Here is a 15,776-nt window from a genome sequence, read left to right on the forward strand (position 1 = left end):
AGTTACGTGTAATAATAATTGTATGAACTGTATACTATAAATATATTAGCTTTATCACAGCATGTAAATAAGATTTCTAAATATGCACTCTTGTTGGTATATTTCAGTTTGGTTTATTGAAATGTTTGCTTGAATACAGAAATATATATATATATATATATATATATATATATATATATATATATAAAACATAATAGTTATCAAATTTCCAAAAACAAAATATTTTGTTACTAGGGGTGATACAATTGGATAAATAAAGCTAAGTATTCACATTATAAGAAATAACTAGATCTGATTGGGGTTAATTTTTCCAGATACTTTTATTTGATTTGCGATTACTGGGTCAATGACCGAGTGTCTTTATAATAGTAAATCATTGATAAAAAATCACGCTGACCTCTTTTTTCACTGGCATCCTGTTTGCAATTACTTAAACAGGTGAATCTTCATTATTGCTTCACTGTTTCCTTAATCAGTATCATGAATGAGTGATGTTTTACTTATGCCCCGGTCACATATTCACGGATAACGCCAAGGAAGAGCTACGGTCTAATCGATCACGGATTACTACGGAAATGTGAAATTCCGTAGTCTGCTACGGTTCCAGTACGGCAACACAACGGTATGAGTACGGAGTTCAACGGATTAACCGCCAAAATGTAGGTAAAAGCCCCGGGAGAGCCACGGATTGTTACGGACCAACACGGTTTGATACAGAGCGACACGAATCAGAACGGATGCACTACGGATACACTACGGTCTGCTACGGTATAAGCACGGGTTAGTACGAATAAGTACGGTCTGAAACGGAGAAGAACGAATCGCCACGGATCTATACGGACCTATTATATCCGTTCACAACCTCTGGCATGCTCGTATTCAAAATGCTTCACAAGAAAAGAACATCTTGAAAACGAATTTCAGAGTTTAATGATTCTGGCGGAGAGTATTCAGCGTCATCGCGTCCGACCCTCGAGACAATTCAGGTCCGACTCTAGTAAAATTATTGTAGGACGCCGAATCCTCAGCAACAGAGTCTCATACTGGCCATGAAGGGGTCAATCTCCAGTCCACCATGATTTCTGTCTTCTCTTACCTGATTTAATATATAATCATCAATGAAAAATGTTGATCAATACTGCTTCTCTTTTGATTTCATTTTACAATTACATCAATTATCGTGAATGTGTGTGTTTTAAGAATATGTAAAAAGCTTGTTAATTAATCTTATTATCACTCAAGGGCCAGCGTCCGAGGCTTATGAGACTACGTTTTATGTACATATTTACTCAGATTTCACCATCTAATGTTTTGTAAAACATGTAACCTTAAATGTTATTCTATTTCTAATGCATTATAGTACAATATTAATATATTTTATACCTCTATGCATGTAATCAAGCAGCCCGATCACTGCCTCCGTATTCTGGTCCATATCATATATGTACAGTTGCAGCCAGTTAATGGCAAATATCTTTTATTGAATGTTCATGATTATGTTCTCATCATGAAAACGCAAAAATGTCTGTTTTTGACAAAAATGTATATGATACTTAATTTATCCGTACTAAACAGTGGTGGACCGTACCATTCCGTACCGTTTCGTATTGCAACGCAATTAACCGTATAAGACCGTGCTAATCCCTGCCTCTCCGTAGTACAACGTATTACAATCGTGGCTTTCTGTGACAATGCCGTATTAATCCGTATTAAAACCGTAGCTTATACGTAGGGTAACCGTACAAATACGTAGTTCTCCGTATCAAACCGTGGAAATCCTTGACAAGTTGGGGCCTACGAATCAGTACGGACTATTACGGTTTTCATACGGATCAGTACGTATCAGTACGGTTTAATACGGACTAGTAGGGATACGCTACGGTTGATTTTTCCGTAGCAAATTTTTGTGCATGTTCAAAAATTGTCAAGGATCACTACGAATATACAAGGACTACTACGATTGATTACGGTTACACTACGGAGAGCTACTGACCAGTACGGGTAGCTACGGATGATGCCGGAATTAATCCGTGGCTCTTCCGTGGTCGTATTCCGTGAATATGTGACCGGGGTATTACGTATATATTTTCTTCTGACATTTAGTTCAATCTAGTTCGAAGCAGAATTTCGGAAAAAAACATGTATATTGATAAATATTCAGCAAATGTTGTTTTATTTTAAATTTGCTCAGGACATATTATAAGCCAAAATACTAAAGATAAACCGGTATCTTAATCTATAAATTTACTTAATACGTAATTAGGATGGATTTTTAAACAACAACTACCAACATTAAATAACTATTTGTTTACAAGTTTTGTTTTTAAGCATAAGCGTCCATCAATGATCAACCTGTTCAGCACGCTTCATTAAGAAATTATATGACTCACACCTCTTTGCGCATTTAACTTTCTGAAACAATCACGACAAAAGTCTCTATAAACAGCTTTGCTTTCATTGCAAAATGCTTCCATTTTATTTAGTTCAGATGTACTATTTATGTTATTTGTTTACAAAAGATCTAGGTTACTAGGCAATTTAACCATCATAAACCCTGCGATAAGCATTAAGCATATGTTAAAAGTCTGTTTGAATAATTTTCAGCACAACCGGATATAAGTTATCTCACGTTTATCTTTCTTTTATGTCTTTAAGCATGAATCTCAATGCACTTATTCTCTTGGGTTTGTTTCAGAAGCAAAGTCATGATTAAATAATCATATTATTGAAAACTTATGTAATATTTGATTACTAAAACACCTCCGGAAATCGCAATTAACTCAGAGGAAAGGCACTTTCGTTCGGATACATTTTTATCAAAATATGAGATAATGAAGGTTTATTCAGTACTCAAAATACAAGGCAACATACAGTCACATATTGTGCCCTGTTACATGTATTTACATAATTCTAAAAATGAAGTTACCGACAGCATGTTTTGCCACCGAAGTATTGTATTTAAGCACTATCAAGATGCAAATACTTCTGGATTTGATATAAATAAACGACAACATTATTGTATTATTATTTAATTTAAATAAAATTATTATTTTAATTTATTGTATTGGACCTTTCTATTGTTAACAGTTTTTTTTATTTTGAAAATTGGCTGACGGGCCATCCAATTGCTGCTCTGGGGCAATACATAGTCACCGGTTGACCTGGTTTGCACGCAAGAACACATGATGTTGTTTGTGATATTGTTTGTGAGCAATTGCCTAAGTCATGAGTAAAAATGGTGCGCCGCTAAATTTTAAATGCCTAAAATCTGGAATGGTCCACAGTGATATAGACATGCACTTTGATTAATCATATCATATCTTTCAATCGTCGTCTTCATATGTTATATAATACTATTTACGTGTTTGCATTCTACCTGATAATCTAGTTGTAATAATATTTTGCAGATGGTTTTATTTTGTTGTTATTTTAGTTTTTTATTTTGTGTTCCATTAGCTTTGGAATATTAATTCTAATGCTCTCGACCTTTACGGGCCTGTTAGATTTCAATCCAGTTTTAACAATAATTTTTTACATGTAAGTGAAAACTAATCAAGCTTCGATGTCTTCAGACTTCGCAAACTAGTAAGAGAAAAAGCATTTTCATGGAATACCTTGCTAGAATATAAATTCAATCATTATGTTTTCATATTTTCTTTTTTAGCATACTTAGTGTAAAACTTATAAAGATACATTAAGCAATTATCTTCCAGATGCAAATACCATTCATTTAGAAGCTAAGAAAACAAAAACAATTCATAGGCGTTTGGGCCATTGAAGAAGTTCCGATCCTACGCAAATTAGTACAGGTAAATTACATTAATTTACTAAAAGAAAGAAATAAGAACCGTTCCCTAACTATAACTTTTTTCAATCTCAAATAGTGTGAATTGACAATCCTTTTATTTTGTAAAATATCAATAATTATCTTCCGTAGGTCTAGGCCTCGCTATTTATCATGTATACATTTAATTGGTATTTTTTTCTTGAATCCATCCCCTTGATATTATCTAATATATGAAACTGATAAACAAGAGGATAGTGAAAAATATTGAAATATATATTTAAGAAGACATACATAATACCTTAATACAACAGCAACGAATGCGAATTATAAAGCTAGTATATATAGTAGTAAAATAATCCAAATTAATCTAGTATTATTACATAATATAAACATAGTACATTTTCATTTATCATAGTTTATTTAAAGTTACTGTATCTTACAAGATATGTACCGCAAGATTTGTACATTTTGCAATTATCTTATCATACCGTTAAAAAGTGTGGAGTTTTTAGGATGTTACGTAATGTACTTACGTCTGCAATCATGATAAACAATATCAATTGTACTCTCCCATCATGCACTGCCTCTTGAACATTGCAACAGTAGGAGAAAAGCATGATGAATTGTTAACGAAGAATAAAAAAGCACACATTTTCAAAACCTCCGTGATTTACTTTTTGTTAGTTGTTTTTTTTCCGCAGACATGTATATACTGTTTGAATGTACCTCCTGCATGTCTGTTTAGAAAACATCTCACTCCAATGTCATTGGCAAGTTAGTTAGTCTGTGAATAAAGTAGATGTGCAATGCAAACTATTGATCAAACAGAGAAATACAGAATTCACATAAAGCACAAAATGTCAAAATCAAAAATGTTGTTCTTGGACAGTTATTTGGGCAGTGTGAGCTCCTGTCCTCGCCACTTAGCACCGGCTTATGGTGAATTCAATATTTTTTATTCTAAGGGTAATCAGTTAGGCGTACTGGAACTACCCAACAAGAAAATATCTAATTGAAAGAATTAAATTTACCAAAAACATATCATGTTGTGCCGGAATTGAAACATTTCAAACACACGGGCGACTTTTTACGGCATCCCACACGGCACAAACAACGCTGATGTTAGAATGAAAGCTATACGTATCTTTTATTGTCACATATGACATAGTTAAAAGAAAAAAGTAAGAGAGAACAAAAATATGTTTATTTATAAATTTCTTATGCTGCAATCACATATACGACTGTATGACCGGTAGTCGAATATTTTGACTGTGAACTTACCCAAACATGTTTTAATGCGCAACATTAAGCAAAGAAAAGTCACTTTGACTTGTGTTTTCAATATTGCTTTTGTATTTACTTTCATAGTTTAAGACATGTTTTATATAAATATCCACATGGTACATTTCCATTTTGTTATCAATATTTGAATTACTTTTAAAATTGTGCCCGTTGTTTATGAAGACAAATTCACTTTTGATAAATGTAAATGGAACTTTATAACTACCACCAAGAAATATACCTTGCTTTTTTTTTGCATTTTGGAGCACGTGTTTTTCTGTTATGAAACAAGATTCTGAGAGAATGTTTGTATGAATGAAACTTCACCAGAGTTCATACAAGAACAGTTTAAGCTGTTCACTAGATTAATCATGACATGTTTTCAAGGTAAGTGTAATAATAATTGCACGATTTGTACTTATATTAAATATATATGCTTTATCACAGCATCTTAATAAGATATCTAAATAGGCACTCTTGTTGGCATATTTTAGGTGAGTTTATTGACTTATTGGCTTGAATACAGAAATATATGAAAAGCAAAATATTTTTCAAATTTCCCAAAACAAATATTTTGTTACTAGGGATGATACCGTTGCACTAAATCAGCTCTAGATAAAGCTAAGCATTTACATTGTAATAAATTACTATATCTGAACTTTAGTCAGATTGGGATTAAATTTTCCAGATACTTTAATTTGATTGGTGATTACTGGGTCAATGACCGAGTGATTTTATAATAGTTAATCATCGTTAAAAACACGCTGACCTCTTTTTTCACTGACATCCTGTTTGCGATTACTTAAACAGGTGAATCTTCATTTTTGCATCACTGTTTACTTAATCAGTATCATGAATGAGTGATGTTTTACTTACGTCTCGTAGTTTCCTCTGACATCTAGTTCAATCTGGCCTGAAGCAGACTTTCAGAAAAAAAACATGTATATTGTATTCAACAAATATTGTTTCATTTTAAATGGCTAAAATGATATGTCAGAAATTTTGGTAAATTTGTATAATTATGAAAATCAAATAATTATGTTTGAAGATACAAGTCAGGGGTTAACATTTAGAAATGTATCTACAGCATGCGTCCAGATGAGCGAAACTATTTGAATAAATCAAGCTTGCGAAAATGTACTAAGATTCTAGGAATTGTAGAAAGATTCAAGATTCAAGTAATAATTTACATGTTATGAGCGATTAATATGGAATTTTTCATTATGTGCAACTATATTTTTCTACTGCGTTACTAACGCCGCATGTATTTGCATTTGCATATTTTGACCTTTTTTGTAATTAACGTGGGCTATAAGTGTCGTTGATATATGTGTAAATTGCTTACTATAGTTTCCTATACAACCTTCTACATTTAATTTCATTTTCAAAATTTTAATGAAAATAGGCGTTTATCTGAAGGCGTGCTGCTTGAAGGCATGCTTCATAAATGCAAAAAAGTGATGAAAAAATATAAGTCAATCTACAAGTACGTGCAATTTTAAAAAGGTTCATAGTTTGAATATGTTGTCAAGACGATGAAGATATAAAACATGAAAGGCACATTATGCGGCAGACATCAATATATTTTTTTTATTTTTTTTTATAATGGCATACATTTTGAATAATGTTTTAATAATGGATTAAGAGTATATTAGACATTAAACAACTGACAAAAAGGCGCTCAAGGTGAAGTGGTGTGTTTTAAAGGAGAGCGAAATATAAACGAAGAATTATTTTTACTTCCATGCAAAATACTAACTCACTAAATATGCCATTTGCATATAAAGCAACATAAGCTGAAGATAGTTTATGTATATTGCAAATAAGTATGTTTAATCTATGTCAAGGGACCAATTTTTTTAAATGAGAAATGAAAATTATAGCATTTCTAAGGCATAATGGCCTGAGGTTAGCAAGAAGAAAATCAACCAAAAAATATGATCAAATCCATGTATTGGTGTACAAATATATTTTTTTGAATACAACGGGGAATTAGCTCAAGTGGTAGAGCGCTCGCTTTGCATGTGGGAGTACCGGGATCGATATTCGGATTAAAAGTGGAAAATGTCATAATATTAGTGTTTTTTAAGGAATTCAATCCATACTTCAATTGTTGACAAAAAGCGTTCTACAGATTTCGAAGATTTTTCTACTGATTTAGTTATTTTGGCCAAATATTCAATAACAATAAATTAAAATGAGATTCTTCATCAGGACTTCAGCATCGTAACCATTTAAAAAAAACATGGATGTTTTCCAGGCAAAGTGCCATAATATCCGATTTTACGAAGAAAATCGCGAAATTTTAAAGTATTATTTTTAGTAACAGAGGAAAAAGGAATAAGGAAAAAGTCGGACCTAGTAAAGTGGGACTCATTGAAGCGCGAAAGTTATCGATTCCATGGACAAAGATTAGCGCTGATTTGGCCCTCGTAACATTTCATTTTTGTCAATAGGAATACGTAAAGAGGTGCTGCACGTGGAGTGTGAGAAGTATTACACGTGGAGTGTGAGACAAGCCCATGTGAGAAAAGATTTTCCAACACCGCCATTCAAGTAACATTTACGGATTTTTCTATCTGGTTAGTGAGAAAATAATGTTCATTTCTGTAAAATTATGGTTTTCTCATAACTTGCACGCACCTTAGTACATCATTATAACAAACATGTTGAAATAACATTTGCATTTGTTAATTTTATATGTAGATATATGACAATCAGATTCAATTTAAAATGACCATGGGCGTACAATTATAACCGAATCCTAACTAATGTTTACAGGTTTGGTCTTTTTGACATCCGGTTTCTACAAAAATGATAATATGAATATGAATATGAATAAAGTTGTGTTTACTTTTCTTTGAAATTCTAAACATTTTATTCATTTAAGCAAACTTGTACACGATATAATAAAAAATCTAAATTAGCAAATCACAGCATTTAACTATTTGTTTATACTGTTTGTTTACATATTAATTATTTGATCTTTACAGCGTAGGTTGGACAGTAATAACGTATCCGTTCTGCGTATGCTAGGTTTCTTATCCGGAGATTGACGGAAAGGGCCGAAAAGTTTCGCTTGTCAGTATATGCGACTTTTCTTCTAGTTATCGCTATAGTATAAGCGTTCGCACAACCATTAATATAATCCATCCATCCATCCTGATAATCTGTTGAAATTGTTTTGTGTGTCTGAACAATAAAAAAATAACATAAAATAAATAAAACATGAAGAGAAAGAAAGAAAGAAGGAAGGAAGAAAGCAGAAGAAAAAACAAAGCAAAAACGATCAAAATTACATTTCCTAGACGTAAAAACCTTTATGGGTACATTTCCTTGACGTAAAAACCTTTATGGAGAATCCGGGTATCGATCCCGGTACCTCTCAGATGCTAAGCGAGCGCTCTACCACTTGAGCTAATTCCGCGTTAGTGTTCAAAGCTTAATCTTACCAGAATTAAAACATACTTTTTGAAGACGCAATTTTTGAATAAATGCTGTGATATTGAAAGAAATCATTAAAAAATGTTTCATCAAAGTGTTGAATTTAGCTTGTCAGAATGATAACATTTTTCGTGTCGATATTGCGTCATGATATAAGAGGAAAATGTCTCAGTAATTTTTATTAAATATCTATAAGCAGGTACATGTATATGGTTGGGGTTTGACATACGACTCACCTACTGACAATATTACTGTAGGTTAATTCTTCAGTGTCGTTATTGTCAGCGGGCATTAAAATTAAATGAATATGATTGTTAGCATTATGTTAGCGATCCGACAAAAAGTATGATCCCATAGGCGGGAATAATTAATTATTCTGTTTATCGGTTTTCTAAAGTATAATGTTGCTAACAAAACCAGCATTTTATGGTAAGTTTAACAAATATGTTATGACAGTTATAACTTTTTAGAAGATTTGCTAAAGATAACACTTTAATAACATTACCTTTTTTTCTTTTGGTGTTAACGTGTTTTTGTATTTATAGAATAGGGTAATTTTAAGGTTACCTAGGCCTGTTGAAAAAAAATCAAAAAATAGATAAATTAAACATGTACCACAGCATATCTAAATAATGTGTAAAGAATTGATATGGAAAAAGGACAACATTTATTTAAAATAAAAAAATCAAACAAAAATATTATGGCCAGTGTGGGGGTCGAACCCACGACATTCGCGTTATTAGCACGACGCTCTAACCGACTGAGCTAACCGGCCAGGTGTTGATAGTGATCACAAATTATTAAGTAAACAGTATCTTGCTATACATCGCAACTTTTCGGGCATTTCCGTCCTTAACGAACGCTAAACAATTAAACAAATATTTATATATCCTAGGATTTGTTGTATTAGTTTGTTTCATTTTTTTTTTTTTTAAAGTTTGTATAAGTTTGATAAAATAAATTCTGTATACAAATATGCACTTTTCCCTAGTGAATATGATCTGAGTTCTGAAAAAATATTTACCGAGGCGATATCAATTATCTTCATTTATTTAACCTTCCTTCAAATCGTTACCGACGGACACATCATGATCACAACCCTAATTATATTATAATAATAATAATATTTATTTATAGAAGGTTACATACAAAGTTAACAGTAAGAAGTATACTAATTTTCAGTATGGCCTTCTGATTTTTAACAAAGAAAACAAATGTAGATCTATACAAATACTCAGAGACATAGATGTTATCTATGTCTCTGAAATATTTAAAATCTTTTGGTAGACTATATAAAAAAAATATTTATATTATTTATATTCTTGAATGTAAAGGTTAGATATTTTTTATTCTTTCATCCGACTGACACTCATATTAATTATAGTAATTATAGATAAACTCGTAATGATTAAAAAAAAACAGAAAAAAACTGATGATTCAATATTTACAACAATAAAAATATAAAGTGATCAATTTTCACCATGTATCTAACTGTAAGCTTAGAAAATAAATTTTACAGTTGTTTTTGAAAGATTGTAAAGTCGAACATTGTTTGATATAGTAATACTCTTTTCTTTTTGGTACTTATTAATCTTTTTGGTGTTTGGTTTATAATTGGGTAGAATAATGCACGGGGCACGAGATTTTCATGAGTATTTTCGCGGTTTTAAATCATTCGAGGTTTACTACACAGTTCGCAAGGTTCACCAAATTTCTTAATTTTTTTTTTAAATTGTTTATTCATGAGGAGACGGTTGATACTTGTTATATACATTAATAGAATGTTTTATAAATGAATATTTCAAGTAAGTTGACAAAGATGGGATTTTACAATGCGACTTATCAATAATTGTTTCGAGAGGAATTGTCAAATTGATTTATTTTGCTTAAAGTTTTATCTTGTTGTTAAGTAATTCTTAATACAAAAGAATGTTCGGAAAGCAGGGGGCGGAGAGAGCCTGTTCGCTGGCCAGAGCTTTGGATTCTCCCTACCTCCCCCCTCTTAAACTATAAATTTAAAAAAGAATAATAATAATAAGAGTTGGGGTTGGGGCAGCCGGCTCGCAGCATATGATTAACCTGTGTTTCCGAATATTTATTTTAGAATGGTTGTTTTTCGTTTTTTAGGTCCCATTTCATAGTATTTATCCATTGATTTCAAATTCGTCAGATGAAGTATGTTTATAGTTTAATTATAGTCAACATTGTTCATGTTGTTGCTATTACAGAAGTATTTATATTTATTTGAACGTATGTACTAATTAAGGCGTTCCTTTGATATATCATTATGTTGTGCAATGTATTGATGTAAAGATATGCATATGAGCTTTAGTAAACCCACTTCTATTGAACATGATCTGAGTTTTCTTATTTCTTGGTTTGTATTATATGGTTTAGGAAAGAAATAATTTATTTTCGGACGAACGAAGTGAGGAAGAAAATAATAAGTAATTTATTTCAAACGTCAATACTGAAATAAGAATAAGAATCCTTTAAATAATTTTTATGAGGTATACTTTTCAGAACAAGATCTATATGAGCGATTGAGCGTAAATTATGTAATTCGTTGTGAGAGAAACTAAAAAAAAATCACTCATACATAACGGTGCCAGATTGTTTTCAGTTTTATACACCATAATTGCTGTGTGGTATTTCACTCTGAAATTAAATTTCAGCCATTTAAGTTTATGAAAAAGATCTAATGTTTGTGTACGTCCCGGTCTATTAGTATAATTTTTGCTGCTCTTTTTTTAATTGAGTTTACTTTATTGATGTATGAGTACAAACCGTACAACAATAATCAAGCACAGGAAGAATGTACGCGTTGTAATAAATCTTATTTACTTCGTCAGCAAGGTAAAAATGATATGTTTGAAGAGGGCAATTTGTGTATGTTGTAATGTTTAATGTGTTGCAAGCGACTTAGTTATATGCATGTACATAAAATGAACCAACAGATATATGTACAAATAAACCCTTATTACCTGTACAGTACTAGTACAGTTATAGTGATTTAGTATGGACGTCAACATTTTGCTAGATGTACGACACATAATTTCACTTTTATCGTTACTTACTTCAAGCATCTGGCATTCTCTTAAACCATTATTTAAATGTAATTAAAGTTTAATTTTAGATATTTAAAAGTTAATTTATGTTAGCCATTTCTAAAAAAGTAACAATTTATTCATTTTTGAGCCATAATGTGCCTTATAGGCTTATTCTTAATTTTATTTAGTTTCTTCGTTATTCTAAATGTTCGGCTGCTATTGCCCATTCAAGGAAGGGGAATCAATCTCTGAAGGAGGACAGTAATATGAGATGATCGTAATATCACTCCTTTTATTTGTCACTTCTTACAACACATGAAATAGTGTTAATTAACAGGCATGGCAATCCATCACATTTTTACAAATCATTAACACTTCTGCAGGTCTTGGCTTGGCTTTTGATTGGAGTTAAGTTTTTTTTCTCAAAATAATCCCATCCTCTTCAATTACCTGAAAAAGGAAAACAAACTTTTTAAAGTGGCATTATGCCCACCCAATTGTAAATCATTGATGTACAGACAAAATAACTTGAGTTTTTGCCATGTTTATGTTATTTATCTTTTTTAATTTTATATAACCAATGCAACACACATAAATTCTGAAAATATTTCTCGGAACGTTCATGTTACAAAAAGAAAGGGACATTTTCATACAATATTTTAAGCAGTTACAATTGATCTTAAATGAGCTGCGTCACGACAAAACTAACATAATGCGTTTGCGACCAGCATGGATCCAGACCAGCCTGCGCGCAGTCTGATCAGGATCCATGCTGATCGCTGTCAGTTTCTCAACTTGTAATAGAGTTGATAAGTGAACAGCATGGATCCTGATCAGACTGCCCGGATGAGCAGGCTGGTCTGGATCCATGCTGGACGCAAACCCATTATGTTGGTTTTGTCATGACACGGCTCAAATATTTTTCATTATCAATTATTTGCCAATGGCCATTATAATAGTCAATCTTTTTTTTTTTTTTAAATATTTTGCTAATTCAATTAAACTTTACATCGAAATGCATAATGTCAATTTCGTTAAAGCGTTTATTGTTATTATTATTATTTTATTTACAGTTTTGACACCGTATCACCGGTTGAAAACTTTCTTTTCGACCGAGCTAGTTTTGGCGCCTAAAACATTTTACAAGAGTAGACATAATAAGATATACTATGACATTTCACACCCTAAGTGGTTAATGTATATGTGTATTACATGCATTAATTTCAAACCTGAGATATAAAGAAAGAAAGGAAGAAATAAACAAATAAACAAAGACGATTAAAAATAATTGGAGAATCCGGGTATCGATCCCGGTACCTCTCACATGCAAAGCGAGCGCTCTACCACTTGAGCTAATCCCCCGTTACAACCGATAAATTGAGCTTACCAAAGCACTCTTGGATATTGGTATTTCAGCCTAAAGTAATTTTCCAACGATAAACTTTGTCTTGTCTTTGATTTAAATGTTATTACTTAAGGTGTAATCTATCTGTTTATTTTGAAGTTAATGTTTTCCAAATGTTAAATAATTCGAAAATAAAAGAAAGAAATATTAATTACAATTGAATTTTATTTATTTGGAATTAGGAAAAAGAAAATCACAAAATATATTGGCCAGTGTGGGGGTCGAACCCACGACATTCGCGTTATTAGCACGACGCTCTAACCAACTGAGCTAACCGGCCACATGTATTTACAAATGTATGAATATATTTAGATAATGTACTGCATACAATAGTATGTATGAAATGTTTAGAGAGATAAACTTTTCGCTAGATTCAGTTGAGGTTAAATGTTTTCTTTACTTTCGATTCTGTCAACTATTAAATGTATTTTAAGACAGATTTGTATATGTTAGTGTAACGGTAAATCTGGATGAGTGCTGCTTTCAAACTAATATTTGAGGTAGTACATATTTTTTTTAACCAAAAGATTGTTATTTTGGAAAACGGGTATGCTTAGTTCGTATAATATGTAGCATTTAGATTTGATCTTAATTAGTACAATAAAACATGAAATAAAAGTAAGTCTTTTTTACTGAAAAGAAAATGTTTAATATCTTCATTTTTTGCTTGTTTTCTGATTACGTTTCATTATCAATATCATAAACAACATGTTCATATCATTTTTAAAGTTATGGATGAATTTCAATCAAAACCGCTTTTTGACAAATTTAAAAAGCATACAGTTTATCATAATAAGGCATGCTTTAGTCCAGTCAACCCCCCATTTCGGCAAGAAAATGCGAATGTTTGATTTAATAAGCTATTCAGTAGTGTACTTTAGCAAAAAAACAGTAGTGATATAGGAGCTGTAGCTGCCCTATTTGATGGCAAATGATGGCAAATGACCTCAGTTGACCATATGAAAGTCTGCGAATACCTCAGAAACTGTCACAGACCACTGATACGGACTCTTGAGGGTCTCTAGAAGTCAAAAATGTCATTATTTCCATTGGCATCAAAATACCTGAAAGTCTGTGACAGTGCCAAAATTAGTCGCAGACCAATTATTTTGACTCTGGTTAGTCCTTAGATGTCAAAATATGTCATTATATCCTCTGGCACCAAAAATCCTGAAAGTCTGCGAGTGGGTCAGAAACAGTCAAATGGCCATAGGAAGGTCTCTTGATGTCAAAATGTACAGACTGACCTTATTAAATATTATGTTTGAATAATTTCACGGGTTTTAAATAAGGGAATGTTTAGATATGGTGTCGTGTTTTAGTCATTTTAAATTATTTTATTCTATATATAGAAATGAGGGAATATATACACACATACTACCACATCGATATGCCAGTCCAATTACGGCACAGCGCCTAGCAGTTAGTCATGAAAGCATATATTATGTCCCTTTATATATATAATTTAAAATGACTTAAACACTAAAACAAGTCGACAAAATACTAAGGCAACACAACGCTACTATCTGATATAATTAGACGTTTTCTAGGCAAGATAAAAAGAAATGTAATAACACGAGGCAGCTATGGCGTTCCATAGATGTCTGCGGCATAATGTGCCTTAAATGGAGCTTACCAGTTTATATCTTCATCGTCTTGCCCAGCTGAAAACCTATTCAAACTAGGATTTAGTAGCGGCAACCTTTTAAAAAATGCATGTAGAGTGATTAATATTTCTATCCCTATTTTGGTTTAATGAAAAAGCATGCCTTAATGTAGTTACATTTCTAAATGTAAACCCCTGATTTGTTTCTTCAAATATATTTTTCTATTTTTCATAATCATACAGATGGACCTAAACATCTTTAAGTAATTTGGCTAATCATATATACTGAGCAAATTTAAAATGAAACAATATTTGCTAAACATTTATCAATTTACAAGTTTTTTTCTTACATTCTGATTCGAACCAGATTGAACTTAAATATCAGAAGAAAATATACGTAAGTAAAACATCACTCATTCATGATACAGATTAAGTAAACAGTAAAGCAATAATGAAGATTCACCTGTTTAAGCAATTGCAAACAGGATGTCAGTGAAAAAAGAGGTCAGCATGTTTTTTTATCAATGATTTACTATTATAAAATCACTCGGTCATTGATCCAGAAATTGCCAATCAAATAAAACAATCATGAAAAAATACCTTAATCTCACTCAAGTTCAGATGAAGTTATTTCTTACAATGTAAATGCTAAGCTTTATTTAGAGCTGATATTAATCCAATTGTATTATCCCTAGTAACAAAAATATTTGTTTGGGGAAATTTGAAAAATATTATGCTTTTTATATACTTCTTTATTCAAGCCACTAAGTTAATAAACTCCAGTGAAATGTACCAACAAGAGTGCATGTTTAGATATCTTATTAGCATGCTGTGATAAAGCAATTATATTTACAAAGTACAAATCGTGCAATTATTATTACCTTGAAAACGTGTCATGATTAACCTAGTGAACAGCTTAAACTGTTTTTGTATGAACTCTGGAGAAGACTGATTCATACAAACATTCTCAGAATCATGTTACATAACAGAGAAGCACGTGTTTCAAAATGCAAAAAAAAATAATCAAAACATAAATCTAAAAATACAAGCGAGGTACATTTCTTGGTGGTAATTGTAAAGTTCCATTTACATGGACATACATTTATTGAAAATAGATTGGTTTACATAAACAACGGGCACATTTTATGAAGAATAACAAAAAGCAAACGTACTATATTTATGTAAAACCGGTCAAAAAACCAG

At 31.7% G+C, this 15,776-nt stretch overlaps 3 non-coding genes across 3 annotated transcripts; all 3 read right to left on the minus strand.

The window, feature by feature from the left end:
* Positions 1-9,213: 9,213 nt before the first annotated feature.
* Trnai-aau (transfer RNA isoleucine (anticodon AAU)) lies at positions 9,214-9,287 on the minus strand. Its single transcript has one exon. It is a non-coding gene; the product is annotated as a tRNA-Ile (tRNA).
* A 3,564-nt stretch (positions 9,288-12,851) lies between these two features.
* On the minus strand, positions 12,852-12,924 carry Trnaa-ugc (transfer RNA alanine (anticodon UGC)). Its single transcript has one exon. It is a non-coding gene; the product is annotated as a tRNA-Ala (tRNA).
* A 249-nt stretch (positions 12,925-13,173) lies between these two features.
* On the minus strand, positions 13,174-13,247 carry Trnai-aau (transfer RNA isoleucine (anticodon AAU)). Its single transcript has one exon. It is a non-coding gene; the product is annotated as a tRNA-Ile (tRNA).
* Between the last annotated feature and the right edge of the window lie 2,529 nt (positions 13,248-15,776).

Source organism: Ruditapes philippinarum, unplaced genomic scaffold (assembly GCF_026571515.1).
Source record: "Ruditapes philippinarum isolate M1 unplaced genomic scaffold, ASM2657151v2 ctg952_1_1_1_1, whole genome shotgun sequence".
Lineage (NCBI taxonomy): Eukaryota > Metazoa > Mollusca > Bivalvia > Venerida > Veneridae > Ruditapes > Ruditapes philippinarum.